Source organism: Lissotriton helveticus, chromosome 11 (genome assembly GCF_964261635.1).
Source record: "Lissotriton helveticus chromosome 11, aLisHel1.1, whole genome shotgun sequence".
Classification (NCBI taxonomy): domain Eukaryota; kingdom Metazoa; phylum Chordata; class Amphibia; order Caudata; family Salamandridae; genus Lissotriton; species Lissotriton helveticus.
The window spans coordinates 646,923,411-646,940,562 of NC_136072.1; the positions used below are offsets into that span (position 1 = coordinate 646,923,411).

Here is a 17,152-nt window from a genome sequence, read left to right on the forward strand (position 1 = left end):
TCTACAGACTAGTGTGATGGTTTTGTCCCGGGAGGGAAAACAGCCAGGTATCAAGGGAGATTATGATACCAAGGAAGGAGAGAGACGGTTGGGGCATGCCCCAAAAATATTAGTGGGTTGCACAGTCGCAGATTATGCTTCTATGGTTCAATGTATACTCAGAAAAACACTGGGTGCTGGAAGTATTGATATTGGGTACGACAGTTCCACTTTTGGAGGGTGTGACATGCTTTTTTACCTGAAAATCATGCAGTTGGATGAAGAACAACCAATTCCTGGAATAGATGCACCTTCTCTGCTCACAAAGAATATTTTGGCTATGGTGTTGTTAATCAGTGTTGTTCAGGATAGCTATTATAAATTGGGAAAGATGTGGCATGCATTGTTTTCTGCCTTCCAGTAGTGGCCAGTCCCAGATGATTTAGGGTTTTCTTCTAATATTAGGAAGACAAATTTCTCCAGTATTGTATCTTTTATAGATTCACATGCTTGAATCTTCCCCGTCGTCATGGTAGGAGTCCCACAGTAACAGTAATTTAGCAGTATTAAAACTCAATATTCAAATGTCTAAAGGAATTCACTAGCCTTTAGCAACCTATTACCATTGTAGGAGAGTAGGGTCTGCTTCCTATGGTCACCCCCACTTTTTGCTGTGATTCTATGGTTTTTCGACTTTAATGTGGCTGTGAGCCTGCTAATCAGACCCACAGCCCAGCTGTTCTCTCTTTAAATTGATACCATGTACTTTAGGTACATACCAGATTTGGTATTGGGTCACCTCTGTGAGCCCCTGTATAGAGTACCATAGGTACCCAGGGCATAGGTGCATCCAAGGCCTACCAGGGGCTGCAGCATGTATTATGCCACCCCTGGCTAGCCCTCCAAACTGACACCACAGGGTGATCACTCAGCTTGGGTATGGTGATGTAATCACCCCTTACTTAGATATAGTATACCTATATCTACCTTTATATATAGACACATATACACCTATAAGTCACTCCTATGGTAGGCCTCAACAATCTTGGAGGCAGAGTGCTTGGTTTTATGTGAGAGGGTGCCCTAGCATGAGCTGAGCCCCTCTGCAGCTTTCAGAACCATCTTCTTATAGCTGTTCTATGATATAGCCATACCATATACTCTTAAGTGCATTATAATCCTCGCGGTCAATGCTAACTTTGGTTTGACTTTATCAAAACATGTTGTGTAAGGTGTCAAACACTTTGGAATACTACCCCCCCCCCCTGCCAATTCTGGCGGCGGGGGTAGCATTCCACCCTTCTAGAGGGAAAAGTCATGTATGTTACTGCTTTACCCAATTAAAGTTAAACAGAGCCTCAGCATCACAAAATGGATGCTGCTGCCACAGACACGAGTCTGACCACCTGGTGCTGTGGGAAACTCCAGCAAGGGCGGCCTGGACAATAGGTTTCCTGTCCAGGGAGGTGCCAGCACCTCCCCAGACAGGGGTTATGTGTATTGGGGCAGGGAGGGCTGCATTCAGTGAATGCATCTAGACATTGCCTGGGGCACACAAGGTGCACCATGCATAGCCTGGTTCAAACCAGTTGCTGGGGCACTCCAGCCCCAGCTCTGGCGCGAAACTGCACAAAGAGAAAGGGGTGTAACCACCCCCTTATCAGGGCCACCCATAGGAGGGACCTAGGCAAGTAATCCAGCCCCTTAGCTTAGTATAAGTATAGGAGCTGTATCCCCAGAACTTTAGATTATCCTGGAAAGAAACTTTGATACAAAACTCTTGGACCTTCGACATTCTATCCTGACTAGAAGACGGAAGACATCTCCCTTGTGGTCAAGGAGTGACCACCCTGTGCAAACAGGCACCACCAGTAACTTGCTGGTCTGCTTTGTTGACGCTCTCGCCGGAACCTGAAGACTCAGCGACACAGGAACTGGACTCTCAGACTTCTCCAACTCCGACCCACATCCACAGCAAAGCTGAGACCCGTGGCGGACACGAGAGACGTGGGACCGGACACCCTGGACATCCTGCATTTTGCTAACTGCTCGACTACCGAGGTTCCCTCGCAGTTTTGCATTGTGGTACGAGAAGCCCCAGACCCGAGCGCCAGTTGCACCGAAGCTCAGCCCTCCACACTCCATGAGTGCCGCGTGGGGCCTGCTCTTGCATTTCAGCTTGACGTGTCTTCCCGGTTCCTTGCCTGTTGGCTAGTGAGCGCCCTGAAGACATTCTTTTTTAACTAAACTGCTTTCCTGGTTGCTCCAGGGTTGCTCCTGCTCTCCTTCAAAGGAGAAGCATCACAGACCTTGCTGGTCTGCAACAGAGCCAATCTCATCATCCCGCATGGGTTGCGGTTGCCAAGGCTTGTTGGCTCCAATCCGGATACCCACTCCGCAGTCAACAAGATCTATCATGGGACAGCTCGAATCCAGCTCCTGGTCATCGTCGATGCCTCCTGGACCTCGTGGCTTAAGAGACAAGCTCACCTTCTTCACCTTCAAGCATGTGACATCGCCTGGTTCCTTCCTGGTTCCTTCCTGGTCACTGGCTAGTGACCCAGACTCTGTCCCCTCTGCTTTCACGTTCTTCACTTCACTGATCCACCCTTGGATCCACCGGGACACTTTTCCTCTGGTCGCCTGCAGCACTTCTTTGCGGATCTCCATAGAAAACGACGACGAAACCCAACACCAAAAGGCACCTATGCACCCAGCTTCCCTGGGTGTGGTAACATGAGTATTCCGGTGCTCCCGTGGGTCTTGACTCTTGAAGTGTCCTAGTCTAAAGGGGTTTTACTGTAGCCCATCCAGAAGTGTCCTTAAACAGTAACTTTGTAACTTCTTCGTTTCCAATTATAAGTCAATGGTAACTTGCGACTGTGTTTAGACACTGCACGCGTCTCCCGTGGGTCTCCTACTTCCTAACCTTTGGTTGTTTAGTGTAGTCCCAGGGATTCTACAGGCCCTAGGCCTACTGACTAACTCTCACGTGGTTCTTATACCACTTCTTTAGTATATGCTTTGTGAGGCCCCTAGGGCATAACTGTATCTGTGCAACGTATCGTATGCTAATTGAGTAACTTGTGATGTACTTTGATCTCTGACCTCATAAAGAGTGCAGAGGGGTTGTGTTTAGAATAAATACATATATATTTGCTATATACCTTGTGTGGTGTCCTTTCATTTGGTATTCAAGGGATTATAATTGGTAAAACAGCTTGCTTCACATGCTCTCTGAAGTCTTAGCCTAAGACTGCTGGTACATGCTACCACTAAGATAGCTTGTCTATAAGGTTGATTTTACAACCACCATCAATAAGGGTCGAATAGACTGGTGCAAGGTGCCCACTAGAATAGTGGACATCATATGCCAGGCTAACTTCTCACAACCATTGTTTTAAAACATCCAAACTCCAGCCAATCAGGGCGTAGACCATAGAGTCTACTTCCCTTGCAGGGCCACCATACCTCAGATTTCTTACCGCATGTCGTGTGTTAGGGAGTCTCCGTGAGCTCTGCTCAGTAACAGTGTTTCTACTGTTGCCCTTTTGAACTTCCTGCTAGCAGTTCATTTCAGACTATATTCTGAGGACCAATATAAGGAGTGCCTTTATTGCCTGTACCCAGACTGCAAGTCCAGAGAATGCAAGTACTATTGTACTTCCTCCACAAAAACTCCTAAAGACCGTGAGGTCAGGATGCTTCTCTGGTTAAAAAGGACAAAAGTGGCAAAAGGCTCTGACTCTGAGACTGAGGAGAAGTCCTATACCTCCTCCAGAAAAAGAAAGAAAGGAGGCATGGTCTTCCTCTTCGTTTAAAGACCCTAAAAAATCCAGGTCTCAGAGTAAAGAGAGGGTTGCGGAAAAAGGTGCTAAAAAAGACCAGCCCCGTCCTGCTTCTTCTCACCAGAGGTCTGGTTGCACTCCACCGTCGATGCCTCATACTCCTTTCAGGGAATCCTCAAGTGAGAAAACCCGCCCTTCGGTGGTCCCGTTGACGAAGAAATCACTGTGTATAGCCTCTGTCGCCACTAGATCTGGCGCTCCGTCAACGGGTTCATCAGCTACTGTGACTACACCGGCAGTCAAGATGATGAAGGCAGCTTTGTCGACAACAGCATTGGTGGTGTCACCATCGTCGTTTGCAGTTAGACCGTCTGTCGACGAGGGCTTCACCGTGGATGGGTCAGAAGGTTCGATTACCATCAACGCAGACAGTTATAACGTCCACGGGTCCGTCGATGACTCCATCAATGAGGGAAAAGGACAGTCTGCTTCTAAAGTTGATTCCTCCCCTTCTGCAGGATTTCTTGAAGATTTCTCTGTTACCTCCTACTCATCTGCTGGATTTCCAGGAATCTGAAGGTGAGGGTTCTTATGACCCTGCATACAGTCCCTCACAACTCAGAGTTAAGTGCCACGACAGAGAGGAAGAAGAGATAATGGATGATCCATTTACTTATTTGGAGGGGGATTATTCTTTCTCTGATACAGGGTGTCCCAGTCATCAATGTTTGGATACATTTCAGGAGCACTACCTTTACGGGGAACAGGAAGAACAAGCTCAGGTACCCTCCATTAATATCCCTGTTTCATTCGTCAGTGACCTAGGTTGATGCTCAATGATTATTACAATAGGTTTCTTGAGGCAGACTCTGCTCTGCAGCCACCTACTGTTCATGAAGCTCCCATCACCTTTCCTGTGTTGCTGGTTGTGCCCCCATTGCCAAAGTGCAAGACCGTTCAGCCACCTGCGGAAATTTCATCATCAAGACAGGATGATGATGACCAGCAACTAGAGGAAGGGGAATTTCAGTTGGACCCGGATGCCTATGATGAGTGGGATGACTACGTGGCTCCTACTCTGCCTCTAATCGACTCCCTGCCTGCAGATATCGGATGGTTCCACGATCTGCTGGACTTCCTTAAGCGTGCCACGCAGACGGAGTGTTACTTATACGATTTTAAACCTACAATGCAGCGCTCCACTCATTCCATTCCCATCGTAGACTACTTATGGCAAGAGGGTCTAAAGCTGATGATGATGCCAGCTTCTATTCCCGCAGTAGTACCAAAATTAGATGAAAAATACAGGGGGCCCAAGGACTCTCCTGTGTGCCTGACTGGTCACCCTCGGCCTGATTCTGTTATTATGCAGGCTGCTCAGAGGAGATATAAAAATCCTTCTTCTCCGTGTGCGGCTCCACCTAACAAGGAAGGGCACCAACTAGACAACATCGGCAAAAGGTTCCCGCTTTGCCAGGCACTGCCATCAGGGCCTCTAACACCATGGCTATCCTCGGGAGGTATGACCCCCAGATGTGGTCTGACATCTCTGCCTTGCTTGAGTTTCTTCCCGAGGACAAGAAGAAGGAGGCAAAGGAGGTGCTATCGGAAGTAGAGAGAGAGCCTCCTCAGAGAGGATTGATGTGGCTCTGGATAGTCCTTTGACTGCCCGCAGGCAGATGGCGGGAGCGGCAGTGTTGAGACGGCAAGGGTGGCTCAAAGCTACAATGTTCCATCCTAAGGTTCAGGCCATGGTATTGGCTATGCGGTTCGACTCGGAATTTCTCTTTGGCAAGCATGTAGATAAAGCTCTGGAGTCAATCAAATCGGATACAGCTAAATCGTTGATGAATTTGAAGCAGAAAGTTTGCACCTTTCCTAAGAAAAGGCAGAGTTCAATATCTCTCTCGACCTCAGCTTCGTAGGCCCCTGCTACCATAGTCCCACTAATATTTGACCCTGCTTGCTCCAAATTCTTCAATCAATGGAAGCTCATATGTTCTGATAAATGGGTGTTAGACGGTCACACCCTGGAATTTGTTCAACAGCCCTCAAATTTGCCCCTGGGAACAACTTCCAATCGTCATCTGAAAGTACTCAAGAAGGAAGTCAGATTGCTCCTCTCCAAGCAGGCAATCAAAGAGGTGCTGCCAAATCAGCACAATCTGATTTTCTATTCTCACTTCTGCTTAATAAAGAAAAAGATAGGAAAATGGAGGCAGATAATGGACCTTAGGTCGTTGAACAATTTCATCAAATCTTGACACTTCAGGATGTTGTTGCTTCAGGAATTCTTGCTTCTCATGGATGCAGGTGATTATATGTCCTCCCTGGATCTTCTGGACATGTATTTTCATGTCCCCATACATCCAAAACATTGTCGTTTTCCTCCGGTCAGAGGTGGCAGGGTGCCATTATCAATTCAAGGTGCTACCCTTTGGGTTAGTCGGCTCCAAGAGACTTAACCAAATGCTTGGCTCCATTGGCGGCTTTTCTGCTGTGAGCTGCTCAGCAGGTGTTCCCTTACCTGGACAACTGGTTAGTCAAGGCTCCATCACTTCAGGCTGCCAGAAGATCTACAGACACCAGTGTTCGGCTTGTGCACTCCATGAGTCTCAGAATCAACCGGGAGAAGTCCTCTCTGGATCCTGCCAGGTGATAGTATTCCTAGGAGCAACTCTGGATACCACACTTTCAAAAGCCTTCCCCACTAAAGACAGGATCTTACGCCTCCAGAAAACGGTAGAATTCCTTTCCGCATAAAAGTGCATTTCAGTAAGGACATCAATGCTAGGGATGATGTTGTCCTGCATCCCGCTGATTCTGCACTGTTGCATAAGAATGAGGCCTCTTCAGGAGCAGCTCGATGCTCAATGGACTCAATCTCGAGTCTCATTCGAAGACATCATTTCAATCACACGGGTGATGACTTCAGCAATGTCCTCGTGGGCAGTCAGAGATAACCTTTCCCAAGGTATTTCCTTCCTCCCGACAAAACCAAAGTTGGAAATGATGTTGGACGCTTCCATGGACGGGTGGGGTGAGCACCTGCTGGAATGACAGAATCATGGGAGGTGGTCAGCCCAGCAAGCGTAGTATTGTATAAATCTGTTGGAACTGAAAGCAGTTTTTCTTGGCCTCCAAGCATTCCTGCCAAGGATCAAAAACAAATCAATCCTATTTCGCACGGACAGCACCACCACCATGTTCTATCTGCTGAAACAAGGTGGGACAAGATCTCATGCCCTCTCAATCCGGACTCAGCAGATCTGAGAATGGCTAATAGCCCACAAGATATCAATAAAAGTTCAACATGTGCCAGGAGTCTAAAACGATTGGGCTGATTCTCTCATCAGAGACGCCAAGCAGTGTCACGAGTGGGAGCTAAACGAGGATCAGCTACAAAGGATTGAACCTAGATCTGTTCGCTACGTCCTTCAACAAAAAATGCAGGTTCTACGCCAGCAGATTTCCTTAGCCTGGCTCTCTAGGAAACGCCATCCACTTCTCTTGGGAGGGAACGTTTGTTTACACATCCCCTCCATTTCCTCTCATTCCACAGGTTCTGTAGAAGATCAAACAGGAGCCTTTCCCCATCATCCTAATCGCCCCGGCTTAGTCACGACAGTCCTGGTTCACTGAGCTGTATCGCCTATCAGGGTCTTCTCCAATCCTTTTCCAGCCAAGAGAGAATCTCTTCTCCATGAACAAGGGCCAAGTGGTTCATCATAAAATTATCACACTGCACTTGTCGACTTGGCTCCTCATCACATAGAATTCGGAGAGCTAGCGATTTCTGATGAATGTCAAGCAATACTGCAGAAAGCTTGAGCTCCTTCTGTGTTCAAATGCTACTCGGCCAACTGAAAAAGATTTTTCTCATGGTGTGCTGCACACTCTTGTGATCCTTCCTCATCGCCTCATGAGGATGTTTGCCCTATCTGTTGTCTCTCACCAAAGCTGGTCTGGCGCATACGTCCATCAAGGTGGACTTGGTGGCAGCATCCAGAAACAGACGACGCTCTGGTTGCTTGTCCTTGTGGTCTAACAGACTGGTAAAGAAGTTCATGAAGGAACTTTTCAAGGCCTCCTCCAGTTCAATGACAATTGAACACTGTCATGTCACAGCTTATTAAGCCACCCTTTGAACCAATTCACATGTGCGATTTGAAGTACCTCTCCTGGAAGGTGGTTTTCCTGTTGGCCATCACGTCAGGTAGACAAAATAGTGAAATTCAGGCCTTTCACAACAATGGAACTTTATCTGCAGTTTCGTCAGGATAGAGTAATTCTTCGTACCAATCCTTCTTTTATTCCTAAAGTACCTTCCACATTTCGTCGAAATGAGCCAATGGTTTTGCCCTCCTTCTTTTCAGCTCCATCTTCACCAGCTGAGAGAGCACTCCATTCACTGGACATTAAACAATGTTTAAATTTCTTCTTTCAAAGTCTTTGCCCCCAGGAAGGGTCAGGCTTTGATGCGGGAATCAATTGCTCGATGGGTCTCATTGATTATTCTCTTCTGTCATGAGAGGGCTGGCCGCCCTCTGGTTTCCAAAGTCGCAGCTCATTCATCACACAAGGTGGCGGCTTCACCTGCGCTTTTTGCGGGAGTGTCCTTGCCTGACATCTGCAGGGCAGCGACATGGACGAACGTCCATACCTTCATGAAGCATTACTACCTGAATGCAGAAGGCAGATGTAGCAGTTGGACAAGCTGCTCTGCGACATCTGTTCGCATAAGGTATGAATTTCTTTGTGTATGTTTCCTCATATGCTATTGTTTTATGATCAGTCATTAATTTGTTTAGAAAATTTCCTAATTTAAGTTTATGTATTTATATTTATATGTATATATGTATATGGGAAACATCCTTTACAACAAAACTTTTTCCACGCAGTACCTTTTTCAACGCAGGAATTACAACCCAAGTCGTTACAACGACTTGGGCTGGAGGGCGCTGTAGGATAGGGAATAGTTTAATTTAGTATCCAAAACCTTCCCTGCTATCCACGGGGACTGGAGTTGGAATAGTAAATTAAACTATTCACTATCCAGCGCACCCCAACGCAAGTCGTTGTAACAACTTGCGTTGTAAAACCTGCGTTGTAAAGGCGTGCGTGGAAAAAGCATGCGTTGTAACGACATACATCCATGTATATATATATATATGATGAGGGCGGTAACATCGTTCTCTGGCCTAGGAATCTGTACATGGAAGAAGCTCACAGACACCTTGATGACACCACCTGTTATAGGATTTCCAACCTGAAAGAAGGAACTGCCAGTGGCAAAGAGTTGAAGAAAAACCTAACCAATTACAGGACTCAAGGCATTCTCAGCAAGGGTGAATTCAACTTCCTCAACAATGAATTCCCTATACTCCCAGTACTTTATTTCCTCCCCAATGTGCATAAATGTACATCACCAGTGCCAGGATGTCCCATAATCTCGGCCCCCAAAAGTATGTGTGAGAATATCTCTAAATATGTAGACAAGTTCCTTCAGGAACTTGTCATCAACCTGCCTACATTTCTCAGAGGGACCAGTTACTTTCTTCTCAAAATCAAGGATTTTCCGTGGTCTGATGATTATGTCTTGCTATCCCTCGACATCACATCCTTGTACAAAAGTATCCCTCACCATGATGGACTGGTTGCATGCCAACACTTTCTTACCAAAAGACCCATCACATGTTATAAACACAATGAATTGATTATGTTTCTCATTGGTGCCTACAGCATAATTTCTTTATGTTTGAGAACAAAGTATACCAGCAGCTCAGGGATGTTGCCATGGGGGCCTGCTTTTCCCCAAGCTACGCATGTTTACATGTGGGCAGGTGGGAGGAGCAGGTTCTCATCTCAAAATACTCTGATGCATGGAATAACAACATCAAGTGCTGGCTCCTCTACATTGGTGATGTTTTTGTGATCTGGAGTGGCAACATGGAGAGTGCCCAAGCCCTTATATTAGAGATAAATTCCAATGAGTCCAATCTAGAGTTTAATGCCAATATGAGCACAGTCTCTGTTGAATTTCTTGATGTCAAACTGTATGTCTCCAAAGGCACATTGAAGTCGACACTTCATAAAAAGTCCACGGCAGGCAACTCCACTCTACACGCCTCCAGTTTTCACCCCAGACACCTTATTGCAAGCATCACTTATGGCGAAATGCTGCGCTTGCGCAGGATTTGCAGATCTACCAGTAACCTGATTTCCTGTCAGAGTGACGCACACATAAGATTCAAGGAACTAGGGTACACTGAAATATATACCATCACTGCCACCAACAAGGCTAACTCTACACCTAGGGAGGTACTCTTACGAGGAAGGCCCACCACAATTCCCAATGACACTGACACACAGATTGAGCCCTCAGGCCCAGGCACGGTTAACACCCACCTGATGATCATGCACAACACGATGGAGCGCGCCATCAGGTCCATTATTAATAAGCACTGGGGTATTATCAGATCTGATCGAACCTTCAGACCCATTGTACCTCAAGGCCCGGACATTACCTTCAGGAGGGCATTCTCCATGGATGATGCTTTGGTCAGGGGCAGTCCTGAAGTCTCTACCAAAACCAACTGGCTATCAGGCATCAAAGGGTTCTTCAAATGCAACAGTTACAGGGCCTGCAAATTTGAAGTCAATGTTAGCCAGATCACAGCCATGTTCCATGGTGATCCCCTAATAATCAAACACAGACTTACATGTAGAACTGAGTACGCAGTCTATATACTTGAATGTAAATGTGGCCTTAGGTACGTGGGTAGCACCAATCTACAGGTACATCTCTGCATCCTACAACACCTCAGAGCAATAGTTAACAGTGACCCAACGTACCCTGTCGCCCGATATTTTAAGGAGGTCCACAGTAACAACTTAGACCACATCAAGTATTATGTTGTAGACTGTGTTCCTCCACTCAGACGGGAAGGCAATAGAGAGAAATAACTCCACCAACTAGAATCTAGGTATCTTTCTCAAACTGAACACTAGGGATCCCGCAGGGCTCAACATGAGCTTCAGCCCTGTCACAGTCTCGATGCTGCGCTCTTTTCTCTCTGACATACGTCTAATTTCCAATTTTTATTTTTAGCTTTGAGGGTCATGCATCATTCCAGGTTTGTTTTACCTTGCGCTCACTGTATCGCCAACTCGGCAGATGTGGCGCACGCAAGGTAAATAGTTTTATTTATTTATTTACTTACTTTTCTGCTGGCCGTCGTATGTCCGACTCCACTACCCCCACTGCCCCTCCCTTGCCCCACCCTACCACTCCACAGTACTCCCTCTGGGAGCCACCACTGTTTGAATGTAGAGTTTTAATACTGATATTTTACTGTTACTGTGGGACTCCCACCATGATGACTGGGAAGATTCAAGCATGTGAATCTATAAAGAGATATCAGTACTGGAGAACCACAATGTACAGGTAAGTAACTTGTTTTTTAACGGCCAGTTATGCCTCCATTATGCTAAAGCTGCATGTTATACATTTCTTACCTCTGCTGTACAATCTCTGGGGCATATTATCAAGGACAGGCGATACATTATCGCCGCTTTTATCGCAGGAAACTGCAGATAAAGCGGCGATAATGGCCTTGATAATATGCTCTATGAATTCCAATCGAAGCCCATGTTAGATGTGTTCAAGGCTATAATCGCCGCTTTTTCGGCAGTTTCATGCCGATAAAAGCGGTGATAATGTATCGTCTATCCTTGATAATATGCCCCTCTGTTCCATGTGGTTCGGAAAGGGGGGTTGTTTCTCCCCAAGTTATGTCAGGTGAGTTTGAATGGTCACAGATCGGGATGTGTAATTTTAACCTACTTATTAAGAATGCACGGAATTGATATGTCAGTCTTTGGGCGTTGCTTATATGTGAAAATGTAATAAACAAATTATGTAGGAGGAAGCAATATGATTCACTAGCAAAAAAATATATATCCCCTTCTGACTGCAACCTGCAGTGTTTGGCAATGATTATGTTGCAATTTGTTTTTACTGAAATGATTTCAATGCATATTCATTCACTACAGAATCTGGGTTTTATCTATATAAAGCAGGACATTTCGCACAGTTCTGATGAAGCTGTTGAAAATGTACTTCTGGGCCAATGTTTAAACCTACTTAAAATGAATTGATTAAAATATATTTGACTACGATATAAATGGCTCCGTATATCCTCAGAACTTACGAGTGATAGATACTTTCAGAGGTTTTTGTAGATTGTAGTCATCGATAATGTTTTTTTCTTTTTTCAGCAAACACATACGAGGATGGAAAATCTCCCATCGGCATATTTATATCAACCAGATTTATTTCAAAGAAAACATTCTGTATTATTATTGTTCTTGTATAGCTTGTTTGGCAAACGTTCATGTTTTATGATTAGTCGTTTTGTTTAGTAAATATAAAATATCGGATAAGAAGGTGCAAGGCGGAGTTCTAAACAAGTACATGCATGTATAGTATTGCATTTTTTTTTAAATATTTCTGTCCTTATGGTAATATGCTTAAAAATGTAATGTGGATGGTAGAAATAATAAACGTAATTTAGCCAGAATCTGTAGAATGCCAGAGTATGACGTTTTACAAAATGTGAGTAGATTGCACGAATATGTTTGTATTCAGTTTATAAATGCTTCAGTTCTGTAATGTTTTGGTACTTCTCAACAACATAATTAGCCCTCAATTATGAGTGCCCTGGTAATTTTCAAACGCTATTACAATCAGTGATCACATTTACAAGTAGTTCAGACTTTACCGCATCCCATTAGTGCGAGAAAGTTTGCACCTCCCAGACACATTTCGACAGTTCAAACCTGATGCAACTTTACGGGAGGAATACCCGGTAAATAGCGGGACATGGATTTTGTGATATGGAAAGGAGGAAAATCCAGATTATGCCCTTTTTTAATGGCAAGTTTGGCAACACTTTAAAATGAGTTACTTATTTTGAAACGCGGGGTATTGGATTTTAACATGTGTAACAACATGTTTTCCACGAATACTCGTAATCCTGGGCTTAGGGGGCAGTTTAAATTTGTTGGCAGTGTTAAAACTAGCCCCAAGAATGTATTTTCACATGAGTAATCTCGCGAAAATCCTGATCAATGGGTTTTGCGTACTTTTCATAATTTCTTTTTTTTTTTACGTTTATACTTTTCACCTAACTTCGAGTAGAAAATGTTGCAGATTTTTTTGTACCCTAGGGCATAATTCAAGTTATTTTCATGCAGACGATCGCTCAATACTTGAGTAAGTCAGTATCTCAAATGATTTTTTCTGATTGATGACATACCCTCTCAGGTACAGTTTTCACACACAGCCTCCGTAGATTAATTCATATACTGTATGCATATATGCATGGCAGGGTGAATTACTCATAGTAGGCATATAACGTGCGGTTCATCCCACCATACTTTGCCCCCCACAAAAGGCACCATACAAAGTGGCTGGTCTTCACTGCATATTCTTTATTAATTCTCTCAGATAACGCCCTCTTTATTTGTTGATGCATTGTCAACATTAGACCAACTTTATTAAACCAATCCAACACACATTGATAAACATAGGGTTGTACAGTATTCGTTTGCACCACAGGTTACAATTGTATTTACAATTCAGGATCTCCAGATCCACCTTGGAAGTGGGGTGTACCAGCAGGCCACAACCCATCTCCATTGCTTCCATTCCTTTCCAGGTAACTACCCGTCATCTACCCCCTAGACGCGGCCAGCTGGTACTGCTTTGCGCCTTTCCTTGCGCCCCAGCTTTCCCGGAATTGCTTCTTCCAAGCACTACAATCTCGCGTCGGGCCGGAGAGTCCAGGACCACCAGCAGGACAGCCCCCTCTCCCGCAAGCCCGGACCCCCATTGACTGCCCTCCTTGTTCCAAGATGAGCCAGTCCCTGCCAAAAAAGGAGTCCCCGACATTTTTCTTGCCCGGGACCCCGCCACAGGCAAGGAGCAAACTGGCGCTCTCGCCTTTCCCCCCAATTAGCTGCTTCCCTTCCAGATCTGGCGCTAAGGCCCCCAATTTAGTGTGGATGGATGGTACCAACCCTGCCTTCCTGATCACGGAACCATTTTGGTACTCGCCCCTAATCTGTTATTGTTGGCTTATTTATGGGGAGTGCACTCCTGCTGCAACGCAATGCATATGTTTTATATCCCTTGATGGAGGCACCCGCTCCCAAACTGCCCCCTGTTGCTAATAGGCAACCTTTTCGCCCATTAAACTAAGCAGTAGCATCACATCCCCCTAGAAAATTATGCAACCAGGTAACGTGTAAAATTGATCCGGACCATATCAGCCCCCTGTACGGCGCTCTCCGCCCACTGTACTAATACCTGACCTTTGCTGGAAATTGGTGCCCAATAAACTTAATCTGGCCTGCAGGACAGAATATCTAGCCTATGCCAAATCCTGCGCCCACATGGACCATGAATTCAGGACAGCTGAACCATTAACACTGCAGTATAGGCTGCACTGCTTAAACCAGGTAGAAATTGCAATTGAAGTGCAAGTAGTTCTGGTACCTGCTCTATCTATGGTAATTCCCAATACCCAACACCAGGCTAACTGAGCCTGCTCCGCTCTCCGGGCCCCAAGGCGGATTCCCAATCCAGTATTGCCTGCACAGAATCGTTACTGTGTGAATGTACAGGAATTTATATAGCGCAAATCACCAAGCGGTTTCTAAGCGCTTGCTTAGGGAACCCGTCCTGGTATTCCCCTGTGAGATAACCCCGGCAGGGTATCCGCAAGGTGAAAGCCAGGCATCCCGCCGCGAGGGGCCGTTGTAGAGATTAAGCAAGCTATTGCCCAGAGTCGCAGAGTGTGAACCTGTGAATCGAGTAGGCACCGGAGCGAGAATTGTCGAGTCCATGGACATTTTAGGACTCAAGACCCCGCCGAGCCGGGAATTGAACCCTGGTCCCGGGCTGACCTCTGCTTCCAGGTCTGCCTCCTCTAACCAGTGAGCCACACTTCTCCACTTCTCTACTGTGTTAGCGCCCAAGGGGAAGCTTCCACTTTTGTCCCGTATCCACCAAATTCTACATACATGTAGCTATGCCTGAGCGATTACCTTGGAACATTCCTTACTCCCTTGATGGTAAGCGCTACCCTTTGTTCATTTTGCTCCCTTAGGATGGTGAGCTGCACTATAGCCTAACCCATGACAGGACACATAACTGTTAAAGCACTACAGCACCAAACACGAAGTCCTCCACCTTTGTGTGCAGGTACTGAATGCTGGCTATCCTGAGGGTTCTGCCAGTTGCCATCCGGAGATCATGTTTCTGCCACGTCAGTGCCATGCGCCTCCAACCAGCATGTGGAGAAAAAGAAAACAAGCAGTCAGTGTTTGGAGATCCACCCCTTTGAAGGCGCACTTATATAGTAGACAGTACATTTGTATAAACCCATGAGCAGCTCCCTGGCAAGAAAGCTGTAGTTCCAGTACACTCTGCAGCTGCTCCTCCCCAAGCGTGAGCTATGTGTAAGCACCTACTGCATCACCCACACCCGTGCTTAAATCACACCTTTGAAGACCTCACCCTGCATGTTTGACATGCCTTAACCCCTGCAATAATTGTGCCTCCTGCATAGCAGCGATTAAGTTACTTGTTTCCAAAACTGCCAGTGGCCCCAAGTCTAACCTGCCGGCCTGCCAGCCATTTAATGTAACTGCCCCAACTGATATTTGGAGTAATCTGCCGACCTGCCTGCTATTTAATGAAAGGGCCCAACTTGTTTTGGGGAGTAATCTGCTGACTAGCCCGCCATTTAAAGTAAGTTGCCCCTTTGGCATTGAGAAAGAAACAACGGTTTGAAAAACCTTTACGCGCGTATGTATACATAACCAAACGGTTATTGTCGAGCAAAATAAAAATCCAACTGAACCTTTCAGCTCCCTCCTGGCAAACAAGGGACATGTTACTTGCTGCTTAGCTTCCTACTATTGAGAATGAAGTAGAATCAAAATCTAAATGCGCGTCTTTTTTTTTTTTGACTTGTCGAAGAATCCTGTGAATGAAAATCCATCCATGCTCAAAAGCTAAAGAGCAAAACAGTCCAACCGATTTCTTGACGCCCAAAGTACCGGAACAGTGCCCCTTTCACAAATGCCCTGCGTCTTCTTATACACTGAATCCAATTAACTATGGAGTAACACGGATTACCACGCTACTCCACCCGCAAAGACTGACACGTCTGTTGTTTGTGCCCAGCCCTGTTCTTCGCCTCGAATATTAGAACCTAAACTTCTCCAGTCTGGGTGTCAATTGTGCCGCAAGATACACCAGCAATCATTAAGCCAGGTCTGGAGGCTCCGTGAACCAATACCATCCCGGCGGGTCCCCTCAGCCTTTCATCCACCTGAGGTCGACAACATGAGTACCCTTAAGTTGGGTAAAGACAAACTGCTGCTACTCAGCGCCAAAATACCCACGAGTGAACACTAAAGATGTCCGCTTAACATGCAAACACATTCTTGTCAATTATTAACAGAACCCCCCAACTCCGTTTCCGAAAGCAGCGATAAACTGTCATGCTATCCCAAAATGACATCAAAACCAATTCATTGAAACAACTGAAGAGTGCAGCAGGTTCTAATGGCATCCGTAATCTGACGCCGCTTACAATTATTGTACTACCGAGCATGCAGATGTGTGCATAACTATGCATCCCCGAACTTCAGTCTGCTCCTTTCGGAATTTTCCCTTTGTTCATAAAAATGTAACCAGCAACCCCTTTTGACGTAATATTGAAAATGTGACCTCAAAACTTTGGAGTAAGAATCCGGGACCTTAACCACGAGGCCACCTTTACTCATTTGAACAGACCTCGTTTGCCAGCCCAATACGACTGCCACCAAACAGTCAACCTTTGAACTCGTTTACCACTGGTGGCAGTGATAAAGTATCTTGCTACCACAGAATTACCTCCCAACCAATTCATTGAGACAACTAAGAAGTGCGGTACAAAAGGGGGTGGTGATGGACGGAGCATCTGAACCAATCAAACACTCACACCCAGTCAAAAGATCTGGGTTTGATCCATCACCGTTCTTTAGCCCACTCTGCCACCCCAGTTCAGACATGGCTATATGCAAATCAGTCTGACCCTGTGCCTCATGGGAACAGTCCAGCCCGAACTGCCAAGCCATGCCTTCCCTGGACAGGAAACAAGCTTCCGAGGACCGGTTTCTGGCATTACAGCCGTCTTCAGCCCGGCTTGCTTGAATCCAGTGGCAAAGTGAGCAAGGGACTCACGTCTGAGCATACCCTGCCACACTTATGGCGGCCAAAGCGGTACAAAAGGGGGTGGTGATGGACGGAGCATCTGAACCAATCAAAC

The 17,152-nt window shown here is 45.9% G+C and overlaps 1 protein-coding gene across 1 annotated transcript in view; it reads left to right on the plus strand.

Annotated features, from left to right (window-relative positions):
• The window catches only part of LOC144791046 (disintegrin and metalloproteinase domain-containing protein 9-like), a 1,785,694-nt gene extending 1,773,355 nt beyond the window's left edge, over positions 1-12,339 (plus strand). Inside the window, exon 22 of the mRNA XM_078665681.1 lies at positions 12,048-12,339. The gene's annotated coding sequence lies outside the window, so the exon portion shown is untranslated. The remainder of the gene's footprint in view (positions 1-12,047) is intronic.
• The last annotated feature ends 4,813 nt before the right edge of the window (positions 12,340-17,152 follow it).